This window comes from Desmodus rotundus, chromosome 2, assembly GCF_022682495.2.
Source record: "Desmodus rotundus isolate HL8 chromosome 2, HLdesRot8A.1, whole genome shotgun sequence".
NCBI lineage: Eukaryota > Metazoa > Chordata > Mammalia > Chiroptera > Phyllostomidae > Desmodus > Desmodus rotundus.
In genome coordinates this window covers 175,258,075-175,277,317 of record NC_071388.1, presented here as the reverse complement: position 1 = coordinate 175,277,317, position 19,243 = coordinate 175,258,075, and the positions used below count along the sequence as shown (strand labels likewise).

At 34.6% G+C, this 19,243-nt stretch overlaps 1 long non-coding RNA gene across 2 annotated transcripts in view; it reads left to right on the top strand.

Annotated features, from left to right (window-relative positions):
* The window catches only part of LOC112307957 (uncharacterized), a 180,993-nt gene that overhangs the window by 12,153 nt on the left and 149,597 nt on the right, over positions 1 to 19,243 (top strand). For both annotated transcript variants that reach the window (XR_006656053.2, XR_006656055.2), the window contains exon 3: positions 8,507 to 8,585. This is a non-coding gene — a long non-coding RNA (uncharacterized lncRNA). The remainder of the gene's footprint in view (positions 1 to 8,506; positions 8,586 to 19,243) is intronic.

Below are 19,243 nucleotides of genomic sequence, written 5' to 3'. Positions count from 1 at the left end.
AATTTTCTATATCTTTATCAAGAGTTTCCAATTACTTTTGATATTTAGTCAATACATTTTAAATATAGATAGCAATATGAATATTTTCCATTATTCTCTATAACTATTTAATAGTAGTGTCAGACTCCCTGAGCCTCTACACATACGACTTGTCCTTTTCTGCTTCTGCACCATTCTCATGCTGTGCTGAGCCTGTCTCTTGTTTTGACTTCCTGTCTATGCAGGTTACTTCTATCCCAACCTATCCACAGGTAAGGTCATATTAAGGCAACTGTTGTACAAGATAAAGTACCCAAAAGTAATAGTTTATTTCTTATTCATGGGAAGCCCCCAAATAAGCAACCCTACTTAGACGGTAGCTGTCTTATACAAGGTAATTTGGGGAACCAGGCTCCTTCAGTCACATCATTCTGTCATTTTCAATCATAATTTTCAAGGTTACCATGTTTGTTCGCATCAAGTGAGTGAAGAGGAAGGAAATATGGAGGGTCTTATGGGCCAGATCTGGAGTTGCACATCTCATTTTCACTCTCATTCTATTGTCAATGGGTCAGTTACATGGTTACACTTAACTTCAGTGGAGTCTGGCGGTGTTACCTGGTTGTATCCCCAGGAAAAAGAAGAAGAAGACGAAACTCTTGGTAAACATTCCCCGCCACACTACATTCTTAGTACATTTCAAATATTCTCTTCTAAGAAGCTCTTCGTATACCTCCCAGGCAGATGTCATGTATGATACAAATATATAGATAGGAACACAGAAACAAATTTACATTTCTAAACTTGAAGTCAGTTATAATACAATGGTACTGGTGAATATTTTGTGTTAAACTGCTATTAATGTAGGTTGTAAAATAAGACTGTGTATCCTCTTTTATGGATCTGTGTAGAACAGAATATGCATTCATCCATATAGAACAGAATACGGATTCATACCAGATGGCAAAAGGATAAGTTAATTAATTTCCTAAGGTCCCTTATGACCTTCTAGTTTTAATGATTTAAATGGTTTTGAAAGGATATTTCCAAGTGTCATTTTATTTCCTATTGTGACAATATACACGACTTGTGTCAAGTTTTTAAGCTTTCAAAAAATCAGTGTGAATGTCATTTTTATAGAGTGGATGTTTTTAAGCTATGATCACATTTTACTGAATTAAAGGGAACTAAATAAAACTGTTGAGTGTACTCTTTCTGTATCTTATTATGGAGAAGTAAACTCTACTGCAATTTAATAATCAACAACTTACAGCCCAGATTTTGAAATTATGCTATGAAAGCCATCTGTATTGCAAACTGATTCAGAAAATGTAAAATATAAGGGGCCTTCCCAGACAATGCTGCATGTGGTGTTTTCACTGGCTCACAGAGAGCTTTCTCCAGATGTTGCCAGGCAACAGCAGCCCATATACAGAGATTTCTTATTCATAAACTAAACCTTGTTGGTAATACAATGACAATCAAGATATTTACCACCTGTACAGGTAGAATGACATGTAAAATAACTTTAGTCATGATGTCAAAAAAATCAACACATGCATTTTTATTTGAAAACCTAACAATAACCTTAGAAGAGAGACCTGTGTTATGAATGACAGCCATCACAGGAAGCATAGGCACGTGTCTGTGTTAAGGGATAAAATGGGAGACTTCAGGAAAACAATGTCCAAATTATGTACCTAATACATTATATGAATAGGAAATTAATAGAAGACAAACTGAGATAGTCACTCTGAAAAATTATCAGACTTATGGTTACAATGAAGAGTAGTGGATGCTGAAGCTTGCAGGATCTGACAGAACGTTGCGTATGGGGGAGTGTAGTCACGTGAACACTGGAGTTCAGATCAACGAAACACAATATAAAATACAGAAAAAGGGATTTTTTTACTTTTTCAGATATTGGATAATTGTACCATAAATACATGACTGATACATTATGAGAGGTATTTTTTTAAAATATCATTCAATTAAATAATCATTTAAAAATTCTTTCTAGCAATGATTAATAATATAAACCTTTCTCTGAAAATGTGTTTGTAAGAAAACCAAAGATTTTATTTTGCATATTTCTAATTATAGAAAATGGTTCACATTCTTTTTAGACAAAGAACTGCAAAAGGAAATAGGTCAGTTGAGAACAAAATAGGGACTCTTGAGTGTGAGTCAGAGAAATACAAATATGTTAAATAGTATCCTAAGTACATAAAATAATTTTAATATATTTACTCTATTAGATATTTATATATATATTTAAATTCCTGATATTTTTAAGCACATTACAGATACTTTTTATGTAGATGTCAGTTTGTTCAAATCCTGCGTTTCATCTTTTCATATTCACATAATTTCACATGCGACTGTCTTCACCCCACATTCACCCATAAACTTATTCCTCTCAATTACAATCAGTTCTCTGTTATCTAGCTTGGCAGGAAACTGGTGGTATGTTCTCATTATTCAAATTTTCTGGTCCTCATCTACATCATACATGGATTACTAATTTTCAAAGTACTGTGCTATAAAAATTACTTCAGCATTAAAATGATACTAAGAAAATTACTACTTTTCATATGTACAGAGTTTTACAGCTTTACTTAATTTAATCGTCATTTATCCACAGCCTAGACTATGCATGGCAATGATTTAGTATTTAAAGTTACTGTTCCCCTGCCTCAGGAAGCATATAGTGTATTGGTTTTACACCATAAAATTCAAAACAGAGTAAAAATTAAAAAGCCAAAAAAATACATGCATAATGTAGAAAAACATACATTCTCAAAGTGATTTATAACAGTTATATCTTTTACATTAGTGTAGAATCAAATCATGTTATCACTCTTTGATATCCTGAAAGTGTCACCATATTTTGTAGTATTTTTTGTGTTCTGTAGTTTCTCAGTGTTGCTTCCATGTGTTCGCAAGTCTCTTTTTAGGACAATGAGTAGGTAGAATGCTTCATTTTCTCGAGGCATGTATTTTAATTTTCTAAACTTTGACTCAGGTATGTCACTTCATTGGCAAGCCTAACTGCAAAACTAACATCTCAGCACTTGTTTCTCTATGCCGCATGGTGGCTGTATTTTAAACTTGAATCCATGTAATCCTCAGTATCTCGTAGTATCTATTATTATCCTCACCTTTGTAGGTGAATAGAGTAAAGGAACTTATATTGCAAAAATTATGGGATGGATCACTTGCAAATATTGAGTCTATTTGAGGTTTCCACCTTCAGTGTGCAGGAATAGCTTGTGTCTGAATAATATGATGAGAACAACTAAAAAGCTGGATAAAAGAGAAAGAGAGAGAGAATATTGGATTTGAGAAGCCCAAATCCTGGACAGAATAGGTATGCATTTCCTATTGCCACTGTAACAAATTATCACAAATATAGTAGCTTAAAAGTAAAAATGCACTATGTCACATTTCTGGAGATAAGTCTAAAATGAATCTTGCAGGGATAAAATCAAGGTGTTGGCAAAGCTGCATCCCCTAGACCAATCTCCTCTAGGAAGCTTTAGGGGAGAAACTATCCCCTTGCCTTTTCCAGCTTCCAGAAGCTGCTCGCATTCCCTGGGTAGTGATCTCCTTTCGGCATCTGATTTTGTCTTCAAATCTCCTTCTCTGACTCTCATACCCTTGCCTTTCCTCTCATGTAGGCCTTTGTGATTACATTGAGCCCACACAGACAATCCGGGATAATCTCCCCATTCCAAAGTTCTTAATCTATTCACTCCTCCAAGTTCCTTTTGCCACAAAAGGAAATATTCTCACAGGTTTCATAAATTAGGAGACATACATCTTTAGCAAGTCTGACAAGAAAAAAACTGGTATTGAGATGAGGCTGCATGAAGTACTGTTTTTTCATCTCTTGGTATTGGACATTACACAGCATAAAATGCACTCAGAGTCTCAAACTTCAAGGTCAGATGCTTAAAGGGTAAACAGAGTAAGTCAGTCTAGGGTTCTAGAACCATCTCTGGGCTGGATACACAAGCCAGATTTGGGTGCTACCAAGGAAGCCATCAGGAACAGCTATCAGGACCTGAGTGTCCGATATCACAAAGAAAGGAGATTGTAGAGAAACAACCTCAATATTTTGCATACAATTTGCCCTCAAGACATAAAATGATCCTTAAATCATGTTTGTGTAGAATTAGAAACCAATTAATGAGAGGGAAACCAAGAAGAAGACAACTGACAAAAGACTAAACACTTATAATTATAGACAGACCCTGAGGTTATCCCTGCTCCATAGTCCTATGGTCTGGTATTCATGGTCTTGTAAAGCTCCTTCCTTGAATGTAGGTGAGACCTATGACCTCTTTCTATGCAATAAAATATGACAAAAATAATAGGAAGTCCTTGCTATAGTAATTGTATATTATACAGAACTTTGCCTTATTAGCAGACCTACTCCTGAGACTCTCTTGAATGCATAATGAACTAAGTGGTCATGCTGGAGATTCCAACACGGTAAGGAACTTGTAGGAGAGCTGAGAGTCCAACGGCCAACAGTCATTAAGCAGCTGGGCTTTTAGTCATACTGCCACAAGGAGATGAAGAGCAATCTGTTAGCAATCTGAATGAGCATGGAAGTGGATCTTCCTCAGTCAAGCTTCCAAATGAGAATACTGCCTGGCAGGTGTCTTGATTGCAGCCTTGTGAGACCCCAAATGGGACCAGCAAGCTGTGCTCACACTCCTAACCCATAAACACTGTGAAATAATAAATGTGCATTTTAAAACATACCTTATTTTTGAGCAGTTTAAGTGTCCAGAAAATTTGAGCAAAAAGTAGAGTTCCCACTTACTCCTTCAAGCCCTTCCTCCATTTTTCCCTAGTATTAAAAACTGGTAGTAGTGTGATGCCTTTGTTACAACTGATGGCCCAATGTTGATGCATTATTATCATTATTGTTAACTAATGTACATAGTGTACATTAGGGCTCATCCCTTGTGTACTACGTTCTACAACATGCCTTCATCATTACAGTGCCATACAGAACACTTCCACTGCTCTAAAAGTCTACTCTCCTTCACCTACTCATCCCTCCCAACTCCCTGCCCCTGAAAACTACTAATTGTTTTACTTTCTCCACAATTTTGACTTTTGTGGGAATTAGTTTGAATCATGTACTGCATAGCATTTTCATATTGGCTTCTTTCATTTAGCAATATCCATTTAAACTTCCTTTGTGTCTTTTTGTGGCTTGATAGCGCTTTTCTTTTTGTGCTACATAATACTGTTTCGTATGGGTGTGTCAGAGTGTGTGTTCATCCACTTTGGTTTTGGCAATTTGTAAATGAAGTTCTTATAAACATTCACCTGCAGGTTTTGTATGGGTATAAAGTTTTCAACTCACTTGATTCAACACCAAGAAACACGAGTGCTGGATCATATGGCAAGAGTGTGTTTAGTTTAGTAAGAAACTGCCAAACTCTCTTCCAAAGCAGCTGTACCATTTTGCATTCTGAGCAGCAGTAAATGACAGTTCTGTTACTCCACTTTTTTGCCAACATTCATCATCAGTGTTCTGAATGTTGCCATTAAAAGTGTGTAGTGGTGTCTCACTGCAGTTTTGCTTTGTAATTATCTAATGAAATAGGATGCTGAACATCTTTTCACCGACTTATTTGTTATTGGTTTACCTTCTCTATTGTGGTGTCACTTTAGATCTTCTGCCTATAATTCAATAGGCAGGGTCATTTTTTTTTCTTATTGTTGAATAAATGTGTATTTTTAAGCTGCTAAGCTTGTGGTAACTTTTATACAACAATAGAAAATTAATGTAAAACATAAACAGAGAATGTGATGATCTCAGGATGTTGCTGTAATAAAATGAATTTCACGGCAAAGCAGTAGGCCATGAGGCAAACCAGAGATGGCACCAGAAAAGTTGCCCCTAGATGTTAGAGCGAACCAGAAATAGACCAGCTGCTCCTAGATCAGGATTATAAGCGAATAGGTGATCTGACTGCAAAAAGAAAATTAAACCCTTCTAGGAGAAAATAACATTATGCAAATCTATGGAACTTTAATGTATAATATCTATTATTTAAGAAAATATTGAAAATTAGCCCAACATAATCAAATTGGTGTGTCTCAATAATTTTATATACGTTCATTCAATCATATGCAAATTTACATATACAGTACATAGGATGTGCTTTACTATGTTTTTAAAAAACGCATATAATAACTTGATTTATTTTTATATCTAACATGGACAAACTGCCAGTTATGCACATATAAGTGTAGTAACACAGGGTTACATCTGACATAATGATCAGTGTGATAAGAACAGATACTGATACTAAAAACTGATATGGCTTAACAGTGAATATAACTGAATACCAATAATAAATACATCACATAGTTTATAGCTGCATAGCCCATACGGAGTCTGTCCAGAAAGTATCCAGCCATGTATTATGAAAAGGAGACATTTATTGAAAATACAAGATACAAGAAACATTGTACACAGGACAATGACACCTCAGACTCCTTCATAGTAGCCACCTTGGGACCTCACACAGTTCTCCCAGTGTCTCTTCCACTGTTCAAACCCCGCAAAATCCTTCTGCTCTGGTACCAGAATATGTAGAATGAGTTTTGCCATGTCACAGTTCATGCCAAGATCCTGTGTCAAACTCTCGGACACAGTAGTTTTTGGAATCCCCAGATCAGCTTCTAGTTCTCGCACTGTCAGTCACTAATCCTGGTTGATTGCAGCATAGACACGTTCAACATTCTCAGGTGTCCTGCTTGTTGCAGACCTTCCAGAACGTGGATCACTTTCAACAGATTCTTGACCATCTTTGAAGCATTTGTGCCACACTTTTATTGTGCTGCACTCACTGTATCATCCACGAAAGGTTTCTGAATTATACAACTGGTTTCCACAGAGGAATGTTCAAGTTTAATGTAAAACTTGATGCAGATTTGTTGCTTTGCTCAGTCATTTTGAATGGGATGACCACACAGTGCACATGCTCACTCAACAGCATTAACCACCCTCACTGACTCGTACAGTGAGGTTGTCATTGATCATCCATGTGCATTCCAGTCCACTCCTCCTTGGCTGCCAGGTTACGTGGATGTTGTCCAAACAATTCTCATTATATTAACAATGCTTTGACTTTTTTCAGACAGAACTTGTATACTATGATATATGTAACATATTTTATTTAATCATGTTCTTAGAGAATTATTTAGTAAATACTTATATTTTTGTGCAGGAACATCATGCAATGCTTTATAACATAAGCTGGTGAAATAAATGTTTTGAGTATATTTATAATAAAAAAGGAAAAATTTGCCATGACTTAAATTTTACAATTTTTTAAGGATTTATAGCAAAAGATTTGGTTGCTTTTTATATTATTTGCACATGTAAAGAAAATTGAATTAAAGTCTTTATTTAACAAAATGCCAAGTATTCTACCAGTGAAACAATATGAAGGAAAAAAATAAGAAAATAACATATGTTTTCAGACCCATCTTTCAAAAAAAAGACACATTTTAAGGGGTACAATGTGCAATGTAAAGCATTGCTTATGAATGATTTTGTTTAAAGGAAAGTTATAGAATTATTGCTTCTTGGGCTAGACTGGCATAGGGAATTAATTTTGCCCTTAGAACAACACTACCAAGTAATTTGTGTCATTTTAATTTTAAATAAATTTCCCATTGACCACACAACTATTAATGCAAGAGCTAAGATTTTAATTAAATAATTAAACTCTTTTAGACTCCAAAGGCTATATGTTCAATGATGTTATACACACACACACGTATATATGTATATGTATATATATATGTATATGTATGTGTGTGTCTGTGTATAAAAAATATCTTATGTCCCTTTTGGAAATAATAGGAAAGAAAATCTCCTTTTATCTCAAAAAGAAAAAAACACTACCAGGTAGACTTTAAGACTCTTTATGACCTAGTCTTAAAAGTCTCATAGATTTATTTCTGAAGTTGGCCACTAACACCTGGGCAGATTCAAAAAGATGGTAGGAATAGACTTTATGTCTTGATGGGGGAGTTAACAGTCAAAAGGTTAACAGATTGCTAGCATTCATCCTGAAGACAAGCCACTATACTCTTTGCCATCTGGTTGGTTGTGTCAATGTGAAGCTGAGACTAGGGATATAAGGACAAAGGAGAGTAAGTTCTCATATTTGTTTACTGTTCATTGCCTGTGGGGTCATGAGTTGCCGGTGCCTTTCTTCATCTACCTTCTTTCACTAATGACTACCTTCACTAATGACTTTCACTAGCTTGTTCCATAACCTCTGTTAGACACCTCCTCTACTTCTGCTAAAAGTATTTCAGGGTGTTTTTTTTTTCTCCTTTTATGAACAGATTTCAACTATCCTTAAACACTGGGATTTGGGGGTGGAGTAGAGGGAAATACTATCTTGTTGCTTTTTCTTAACCAACCCCACACATTTGTAGATAACTCATTTTATTTATATTTTTAATCATTCTTTTTCAGACTATCATCTGTTTACTGCAGACTGCAAGCCACACACAAAGAAACTTCAATAGAAGTCAATTTAGGAAAATATACAAAGGTAGGAATATATTATTATTTGTATTCACAATCATTGTAGTTTGTTGTGGAGCTTAAATTCTTGTTATTGAAGAATAATTTACATATAGTAAAGTATAAAACCTTTAAGTGTATAGCTAGAAGATTTATGAAATTATATACAACTACTCAACCACCACTCCAGGCAAGATATAGAGCTTTTATATCACACTAAAAAATTATTTTGTGCCCCTTTCCAGTGATCCTAACCTATTATCATATTTTCTAAAGAAAATATAGAGTTGTACAAAATACTGTGTTGAACATCTATGTAGAGACATACTGTCTGGGTCTTTGTCAGTTTAGAATGTGAGAGTATTTTTTATGAAAGGGGTACCCTAGCTGGGTGGTTCAGTTGATTGGAGAATTGTCCACACACCAAAAATGTGGGTTCAATTCCCAGTCAAGGCTGTAAATTTGATCCCTAGTCAGGGCACATATGGGAGGCAACCCATCAACACTTCTGTCTCAAATCAATGTCTCTCTCTTCCTTCCTTTCTAAGATGAATAAACATATCCTAGGGTGAGGAAGGAAGGCAGGAAGGAAGAAAGAAAGGAAGGGGCATTATAACTCGATACAGCAAGAAATGACAAAATTAAAATAGTTCAGAGAAAAAATAAAATTCATTGTGGAAGAGCTATAGAAGACAATAAAGAGAAACTTTTAATAAGGTAAAGCACACCTTTGAAGTCATGCAAGTGCCACTAAAAAAAAAATAGCTTTGATTCAATTAAAGGGACTCAATTTTAGAAAGAGAATATTCTTAAATTTTTTAAATTAAAAGTACTGTATCTTTAAATTTTCTATTGTGGTTTCTATTGGCTGTGTGTGCACCATCATCATATAGAGTACAGATCAGATTAAAAAAAGTAACTGGAGCAGCTTGAGTTAAAAACAAATTGTATCCAAGAACAAATACAAAAGCTGCTAGAACAAGCCACTTTCTTGGATTGCTGTTGCAGCAAAACAAATTACCTTAAAATAGAGCAGCTAAAAACAGCCATTTGATACTGCTCACCAGTTTGTGATTGACAAATCATGGAATGGTGCAGTGAGTGGTTCCTGCTTGGACTTTATTGTTTCAGATGTTGGATGGGTTACAGTCACCTGAAAGAGCAAATGGTCTGGACTCCAGGATGGCTTACTCAAGGGGCTGGCAGTTAAGGCTAAGGGACAGCTGAGAGCACAGCTGGAGTTACTTAACAGATTATTCACACATGTCCTCTCCAGCATGGCAATCTCATGGTAATCATCATTTTTACATGGCTGATGGCTTTTCCTAAAGAGAACATCACAAAAAGAAATCACGTAGCAACTACATGTCCTTTTAATGTCCTTGGAAGTTACAAAGCCTTACATCCTCCATACTCTGTTAATCTAAATGTTCACAAGGGCAACCAGAATCAATGGGAGGGAAATTAGACATCCCTAGCCTCTTTGCAAAGAGAGGAATGTAAAACAAACAAATAAACAAACAAAAAACCAAAAAAAAAAAAAAAACAGTAGTGGAAGGAGCTCAAGGGTGAAAGTTCAAGTGTCATATAACTTTCAGATAATTCATTTTGATTTGAAAATGTTCTCCTTGATAAAGCCCACAGAAAATCCAAAACACCTGGAAGATGCGTGTGAGATGATTTCATTCTTAGAAAGTCACTGCAGATGCCTCAGTTTTAGGAAGCCAGATTGCAACTGTATGACGACATTTTGCTACTGAGTTTAGAAAAATGTCTTGCTTTATTTACAAATAAATGACTTCTGTGTGTTTTTCTCCGTAATTGTAGATTAGTTACTATTGCAGAGTAACAAATACCTTAAAACATAGTGATGTAAAACTGTAAGAGTTATTATCTCTCAGTTTCTGTGGGTGCAGCACAGCCTAACGTGTGGCTCGGGATCTCTCACCTGGTTTCAGCCTGGGCTGATACCATCTCAAGACGGGAGGCAGGGGCACTTTCCAGCTGGCTGCCGGGTCGTGCGCATGTTTTCAGGATCCAGTTCCTTCAAGCCTTTGGACTGAAGGTCTCAGTTCCCTTCAGCTTTTGGCTGGAGGCTGCCCTCAGTTCCCTGACACAGAGGCTACCTCCATAGGGCAGCTCACATGAATCATGGCAGGGATCAATAACAGCAAGTGAGAAGAATCTGAGAGATAGAGATGATAGAGATAGAGATAATAGAAATAGATAGAGATAGTGATGATAGAGATAGAGACAGAGATGATAGATGACAGATAGATGATAGATAGATAGATGATAGATAGAGACATCACAGTGTTTCATAACCTACTTAGGAAGTGACAGCCATCACTTGTGCCATATCTATTTTCATGAGAAAAAGGCACTAGGTCTAGCACACACTCTACCAGAAGGACTTACACAAGGGCACAAATGCCAGAAGGCAGAGGCCATTGGTAGTCATCTTAGAAGCTGCTATCAGAATTTACACTTGCTTTCATTGGAGTAATATTTTCATATAGTATCTGTATATGCTTAGTCATTGGTTTTAAATGTATGTTGTATCTGGATTATACCTACCTTGCTTTATTTTATTTCTTTTTAATGTTAATTTCTTCTATTTTTTATATTTTGCTTTTTTCTTCATTCATTAAAAATATTACATTTCTCTTAACATTTTCATCAATTTATTGTAATTTCTTTTATCACTTTTTTGTTTACTTCATCTTTTCTTTTCTTGACAACTACCTATATTTTGCTGATGTTTTGTTCTGGTAGCTTTATAAAAAGAAGTGAAATAATGAATATTTAAGAATAGTTTGCCTAAGCCAAATGATTGAACATATGGGGTGTGAAGGAAAATGTTAGTTCTCCAATAGTCCTTCCAAATCCCCTTACTTCAATAATCTTTCCAATACATTTTACTCCTTTTCTTTTGAGTGTGGAATCGCCTTTTATTAAAATTTTAACTCATGAACATCTTCTGGATTCTACTAAAAATTTAATAAAGTATCAATGCTTATGTTTAACTGTGTAGGAGCTAGGTTGCTTTTAATGTTTGCTATAGCTGTATTTGCTAGAGGCTTCACATTCCTCCAATGTTCTGTCTTTTGTCTCTCGTGTTTTCTCCATACAACTCTAATTTGTACTTAGATAGCATCTGCTTCTTTTAGGCCTTTAGTTAGTAATCCACTACAGTTTTGCTGGAGCAGTGTTGATGTATGGGTGGGTGTGGAGGAGGGGAAATTTTGTAATTGAATTATGATGATCAAATCTCAAGTTTTAAGTGGGCCTGTATCCCTGGGTTGTGAACTTAATATGTGTTCCTCACCCTTTGTCACCCTTCAGTAAGATAGGAAGGCCATAGAGCATTGGATAGAACAGGAACAGATTCATGCATATAAGGACATCTGATATTTGACAGTAGACAAATGTAAGGAAAGGTGGACTTTCCAATATTTTTAAGGAAGCATTAAGTATCTATGAGTTTCTAATGGCGACCATTATAAATTATCTTTAGTTCAGCGGCTTAAAACAAGAGAAATTTATTCTCTCACAAAGGTGTAGGTGGGAGTGTCTTTGGAGCACTGATTGTGTGTTTAATTTAGTATGTGTTCATAATCACAGCACCAGTTCCTTTAAATTTCTTCACGCTTCAATAACCCCCTTTTCCCTCTGAAGGACCTAGGGGACAATACTTCCATTCCTCATCTACTTCTGTTAGACTTGGGTATCCTTTGGCTCTTCTTTCAGCATAGCTCCAGTCTCCATTTCTGTCCTCACATGGCCTTCCCGCCCATCCCTGTCTCTCCATGCGTGGCCTTCCCCTTCTCTTGCTTAACACACACATCCTTGAGTTTAGGGATCAGACGAATCCAGAATGACATCATCTCACAATCCTTAACTTAATCACATGAGCAAAGATGATTTTTCCAAATAAGGTCACGTTCCCAGGTTCTGGGGATTAGGATTTGCACATATATTTGGGAGGCCCACAATTCACCCCATATCACTATCTATATAGAAAAGAAAATAATCTCTTATTTTCTCACAGTATGTTATAGGCAGATCAGTTGCCGAAGTGCAAAGAGTATAAACCTTTTAGATTTAAAGAGAATATATTTTAAAATTCTGAATAAGGTTTCCTAAATAATATTGAACAGAAAAAAATTATAATAAATGCTGGTAAATTTTAGTACATTTAAATTAATAATCATATTCACTAAAGGACAATATAAAAAAGTGAAAAGCTGATTATCTATAATATATTGAAAAATACAACACAACAGTAAGAAAAAGTGAAGCCACTAATAAAATTAACAAACAAAATTTATGAATGAATTTCTGACAGAGGATGATTTATAAATGGACCATAAACATTAAAAATGTTCAATTTTATGAGTAACCAGCAAAGTGGAAAATAATGCCACAATGCAGTATCACTACATACCCAATAGATCTGCAAAATAAAAATTTGAAAATTCCAAGTGTTGTTATAATATGAGACTATGTAAATTTTCATATATCATTAGTGGGAGAGGAAATTTACACAGTCTCTTTGGAGAACATTTTGACATTACCTACAAATGTGACAGGGTACCCTTACACTTATTTTTTTCAAATTAGTAATGATAGAAGTTGCTATGGAGTAGATATAGCTGAAGAGAAGTACATTGACAATAGCATAAAATCACCTGGGTAGGAAAAAAAAAATAGTAAGCTCTGTTTCATGCACATTGAACTGTAGAGATGGTTCAAAACCCAAGAGCAATTTGTGGGAATGGTATTTATGCACAAATTCATTTAAAAAAATTTAGTTTATAAGTGAACTAAATGCAAGTTTCATATATATAACATTTCAGAAGAGACCATATAAATCAAATATTTGCAAAGGTTAATTTATTACTAAATTAACTCAGATTACAAAGAAAAAGAGAATATAATGCCTATTTTTCAACCTTATCTGTACATTAAAAAGAAGAAAAACTGTATTTATATTCAGTGAAAATAAAAATAAAATGTAATCCACATTATAACAGAATAAATGTAATGTCAAGACATTACATTCAGCATGAACAAATTTAAAATAACTTGTAATAGTTATATAAACTAAACACACATTCACAATCAGTGTGCAAAAGGCAAATTTTAAAATAAGAATTATATATCAAATGGAATGATAGTTAATTTATCCTACAGCATCATAATTTATTGATGTTGTAGGATAAATTAACAATATTAAATTCAACATATCGAGGTATAGAAAACAAAAGGAAAAATTAAACTACGAATGAAATAAACTATAAAATACCATTAATGAATCAATTAATAAATTAAAACCAGGAATGAACAGAATAGGCATCAATAAATATCAAGTTATTTCCAAAGAAAAATGACTTACACAATCATAATCAATATGCTGGATAAAGAGGTTCGAGCAATTAGAAAGGTACTAAAAGATGTAAAATAAAAAAGTCATGTAGCATATGAATATTTTATTCAGTGACAATGAGGCAGTCCAGTGAGGCAGTCATCCTGGGTGCTGGCATATCTTTTTTGTAACCCTTAAGTAGGACCTCATTCATGATTATTTAAACAAGATGTTTTATCTCTCATGTGCTATATACAGCACCATTTTTTAATGTGAAGAAAAACAGTATCCTATTCTGCATATGTATATGTATTTGTTCCATTATAATTTTCTGAAGAACCAGTTTTGTTTTCACTTTATATCTTAAAATGCTTACATATTTATTTATTGGATTAATTATTCTCAAATTTTATAAACACATCAGCTTGCAAAATTGAATTCAGAGCAAAGAAATGCTCAGTAACATTCTATGTCATTAATTGATTAAATGTTGAGGTTTTTGCTGCAAATAAAAGCATTATACAGGGAATAAAACATAGGAATAGAATATTTTTATGCCATGTATGAAGTTCATTGTGAATTAGAACTTTAGAAAGATTTAAAATGTATTTTAATAGTTAACATTGACATTCTGAGCTATTTCATTCTTTTTTAATCCAGATTCTTAACAGCCTGTAGCAGTATTTCAGAAGCACTACGATTTCTGCCAATAACCTTTCACCAAGAAAAAAATTTCAGTCAGCATTATCACTCAATGTAACCAACAGAAACCAGAAATCTACTTCAAATGCCCTTCAAATAGCTAGAAGATGAATTCAAGGGGGTAGGAAATGTAAAACTCAGAAGACGAGGCCTGACTTTGATACTTACTTGGTCTGATAGAGTAATTTTGTCTCTATATGAATCACACTATGTAAGATAAAGGAGGGGAAAAGGAAGCTCTAATATGTCAATTTATCTAAATAAGGTACCTATCATTTCTTCAATTTAAACTCTTCTTACAGAACCCTGCCAGTGCTGTTCCAAAACAGTTGTGGGTTTGATTGCCCACCACCAAGAAGTGGGACTCCCAATGCAAGAGTCTGGTGAAACAGGAAAGGGGTGGTTTAATTAAAGTTTATACAGATTTAGAACAATGGCAGATTTCATCCCTTAAGCCTCACTCCCTTTAAAATACCCCAAAACATATAATTTTGACTCCCTTTACCAAACCAGGCCTGTTTCAGAACACGCCAGTCAGAGGTACCATCTTCCAGAAAAGCAGGAGTCTGCAGCTCTGCATGCCCAGTCTCAGTTCAGCTCCAAGCATTGCTCACGCATCTGTGCTTGGCTTGGCAGGTCACCACACAGCTCCATCAGCTCTGTCACCATCTTCTGCAGGCAGGCTTCCCAGCAGGTCTCCTCTTTCTTATTCCAGATTTCATAGCGTGCTCTTACTCCAAACTGCGGGGCTTTTTTTGGTCTCTCAGCCTGGCTTTATTTTAAATACTCAGCCTAGAACTTCCTATATGACCTCATATCTGGCCCCTCCCATAATGTGGATTTTTGCCAGTTCCCCTATATCCTTTACCTACTTTCTGCTGCCATCTTTAATTAGAGCAAGAGTTCCCAGTGGCTTCCAGGTTGAGCATCTGCCCCCTGCCTGTAGAGCAGGTGCTGTATAAGCTCCTCACGGCTTTGTCACGAGTCCCCAAATGCTGTCAGAGTCACTATACCTTTTGCCCTGGGCAGCAGTCCTCTCTCTTTTAAGGAAAGCTTGGCTGTTTACTTGCCATTATTATGCAAAGTACCTTAAACATCCTATCATCCACTTCCACCTTCCCCCAACCAAGGGTTGTGGGGGTTTTCTCCTATTTTCAGGGGACCCTCACTCTGCACCCCATTACACTATGATGTGTGTTCTTATTCAACAAAAGAATCTCTTTTCTCCCTAGAAAACAAGTTTTTTTACAGGGAACTCTATATTTTCTTGCTGGATATGCTATGAAAAATGGAAACTTAAGCCTTGATTAAAGATAGTCCAGAAGTTAGAGGGAAAGATACAAACCACTCACACTAGACTACCAAGCAGACAGTTTCTTTCAACAATATTGCCACATTAACTTATTATTTATTTTTCCACATATTTTGCTGTTTAATATTTTTCACTATATTTTTATACAGTAGCCCTATGTGATATTGTCATTTATATTATGAAATATATATTGGACCTGTACCCACCTTTCTTACAGGATATCCTACAACCCTTGTAATTTCCCAAGTGATAAGAGCCAAAAGGTGTCTTTTGTTATGTTCATAAGGTGACCTTTGGAAATCACTTAAGGATCCTGTTTGATTGTCTGGTCAACCACCTGTGACTTTGAGTCCTTCCCTGCTGACCTCCAGGGAAGGGATTGGCCTGGAGATTGAGTTCAATCACCAGTAGCCAAATATTTAATTAATCATGCCTGTGTAATGAAGCCTCCATTAAAAACCCAAAGTACTGGGTTTGAGGACCATGCACTTGGGTATACACATGAAGGTGCTGGGAGACTGGCACTCTCAGAGAGGTAGTGGAAGCTCTGCACCCTTTCCCCATACCTTGCCTTATACACCCCTTCCATATGGCTCTTCCTGATTTATCATTTTTATGGTAAACCAGTGATTCATTAAGTTAAATATTTCTGTAACAGTATAAAATAGTCTTTTTGACTCCATCTTACTCAAGCCTGATGTATTAGCCACATCTGCTTACTTCTGTTTGTAGATATGCTAATCATGAAAGGAATCTAACCTGTAGACCAGAAATTACTGAGACAGCCTCCTACTCAAAACTAACCTCATCCTCCACCTTCTTCTCTCTCTCCTTCTCTTCTTCCCCTGCCTTTCTTTGTCATGCACTTACATGAATGAAGTACAATGTCATCTGCTAAAATTAAAGAGGTGTATAAATAAAAGACAGTATAAACAAAAATATAGCAGTTTCTACGTAACAGATACACATGCCGCTGTAGGAGAAACTTGCATTCAACATGTATCATGTTAAATAACTGACCTATGACAAAATAAAAATAATGTGGCTTGAATTCAAAATTAAAATTCATCAATGAATGCAATCACTGTCAATGAGAAAATAACATAGCTGGCATACATTCATGAAATTCTTGAATTCGAAGATTAAAGAGAAAAATATGAAAGAAGCAAACAAAAATCCTAACTACCACACATTCCAGATCCAGAAATGGCAAGAAGCTTGTATTGAACTAATTTTTCTGCTAATAAAAATTATATATTCTGAAAAAAATAAAATAAAAACAAATATAAAAGACATTACTATTTAAATTTCTTAAAGTTATTTAAAGCAAAGGCAGTTATAATGTATTCTCAGTTTTATAACATATAAAAATAAAATGTATCAAAGCAAATGCACAAAATCTAGGAGGGGGAAATAGAAGCATACTCTTATAGGTTATTACATAACACATAACATGGTATAATATTGCTTGAATACATACAGCAATAAAATAAACATACACCCAAAATAAGCCATAAAGTCACTAAGTGACACTAAAAAATGTAAAACAGCAACCAAACAGCCAAGAATTATAGCTAATATGACAACAGAATAAATAAACATAATAATAAAAATAATCCAAAAGAAGGCAGAAATGGAAGAATGGAAAAATATCAGATGGGCAAATATAAAGCAAATAACAAGATGGTAAATTTAAATCCAATCTCATCAATAGTCACATTAAATGTAAATGATCTAAACACACCAATTAAAAAGAGAAATATGTTCATCTGGGGTGGGGTGGAGGGATGGGAAGCAAAGGCATACAACTGTAATTGAGTAACAATAAAAATTTTTAAAAAAAGAGAAATATTATGATTGAATAAAAATGAAAAGCCTTAATTATATGGCACCTACAAGAAGCCAACTTTAAATATTAGTGCTGGGCTGAGGTATATTTGAAACCTGAAGCAAAAGAAATAATGGTAACATTTACCTTACCTTTACTTAAAATTTGATATTTTTGTAACTCATGGATGTATAAATTAATTTTGATTCTTAAAATATTATATTAAAATATTGTCTTAATAGCTGAGGGGTTTTTGTGCCTCTTCATATCTTCCATACAGGGTTAGTGTCTCACTCACTTCACCCTACTTCCTCTACTGTTAACGATCAATATACAGATAGTTTAAAAACAAAATGATAGAACACAGATAATCATAAAAACTTTAATGAAAAGAAAGCTAAGTGTATATATTAATATCAATCAAAGTAGATTTCTTTACTCTGAAATCTTTACTTTTACATAACTCATGAACAAAAGAAGTCAAAAGAAAATTAGGATGTATTTTTTTACTAAATGACTATAAAATATTTATATCAAAATTTTAAACAATTATTCCAATCTAGCCAGATTGATCCCTTAAAATGAGAGGACACAGTTTATCAATATCAAGAATGAGGGAAACAGAGGTGGCAGAAAGTTTCCTCAAAAGAAAAATAAAAAGAAGAAGAAGAATGAGGGAAACGCAGGCTACCAAAGCTTACTTGGAAGAAAATGATTACCTAAAGAGCAAGCATTGAATTTATGATTTTTCAAATTGCCAAATTCTTTGTACAAAGGAAATTCAGTGGTGAATTTTACCAAATATTTAATGATGAAATATTACTAATTGTACACAAATTCAGGAAATTGGAAGGTATAAAATACTTCTGAACTCATTCTGTGAAGCGAGCCAGCATTACTCTCGTACCTATACCAGACAAGGCTATCACAAAATAAGAAAATTACAGACCAGTTTTACTCATGAACAAAATCTTCAACTCAAACCACGTGCTTACCTCTGCTAAAAGTATTGCAGGAAATGTGACCCTTTTCTGATTTTTAAATTTTTCAAGTCAATGGGATTCAACAATCTAGATTCCGTTTATAAGTACATATAATTTAATAGGAGTTTCAGAATAAATTAAATTTTAATAATTGGTATAATGTAGCACCTTGTAGTTTTGAGACACATATGTTTTTTTCATAGAGTGGAGTTTTTTTCCTGTGCCACTCCATCAATTCTTTTTAGAGTTTTAACCAAATAATTATCTTTAGAGAAATTTGGGTAAAATTTTCATGAATGTTTGTTTTTATAACTGAACAAATGGTCCTTTAACTTTTATTGACAACAAACCCATTAAGTTCTAATGGTTCACAATCCAACTTATTGGGGATGAAATCACTGAAAACAAACAGTCCTGGCATGTATTCACATTATTCTTTTGAGAAATGATGTGAAGTACCTTCATGTGTTTAAAAAACTGAAGAAACATGATG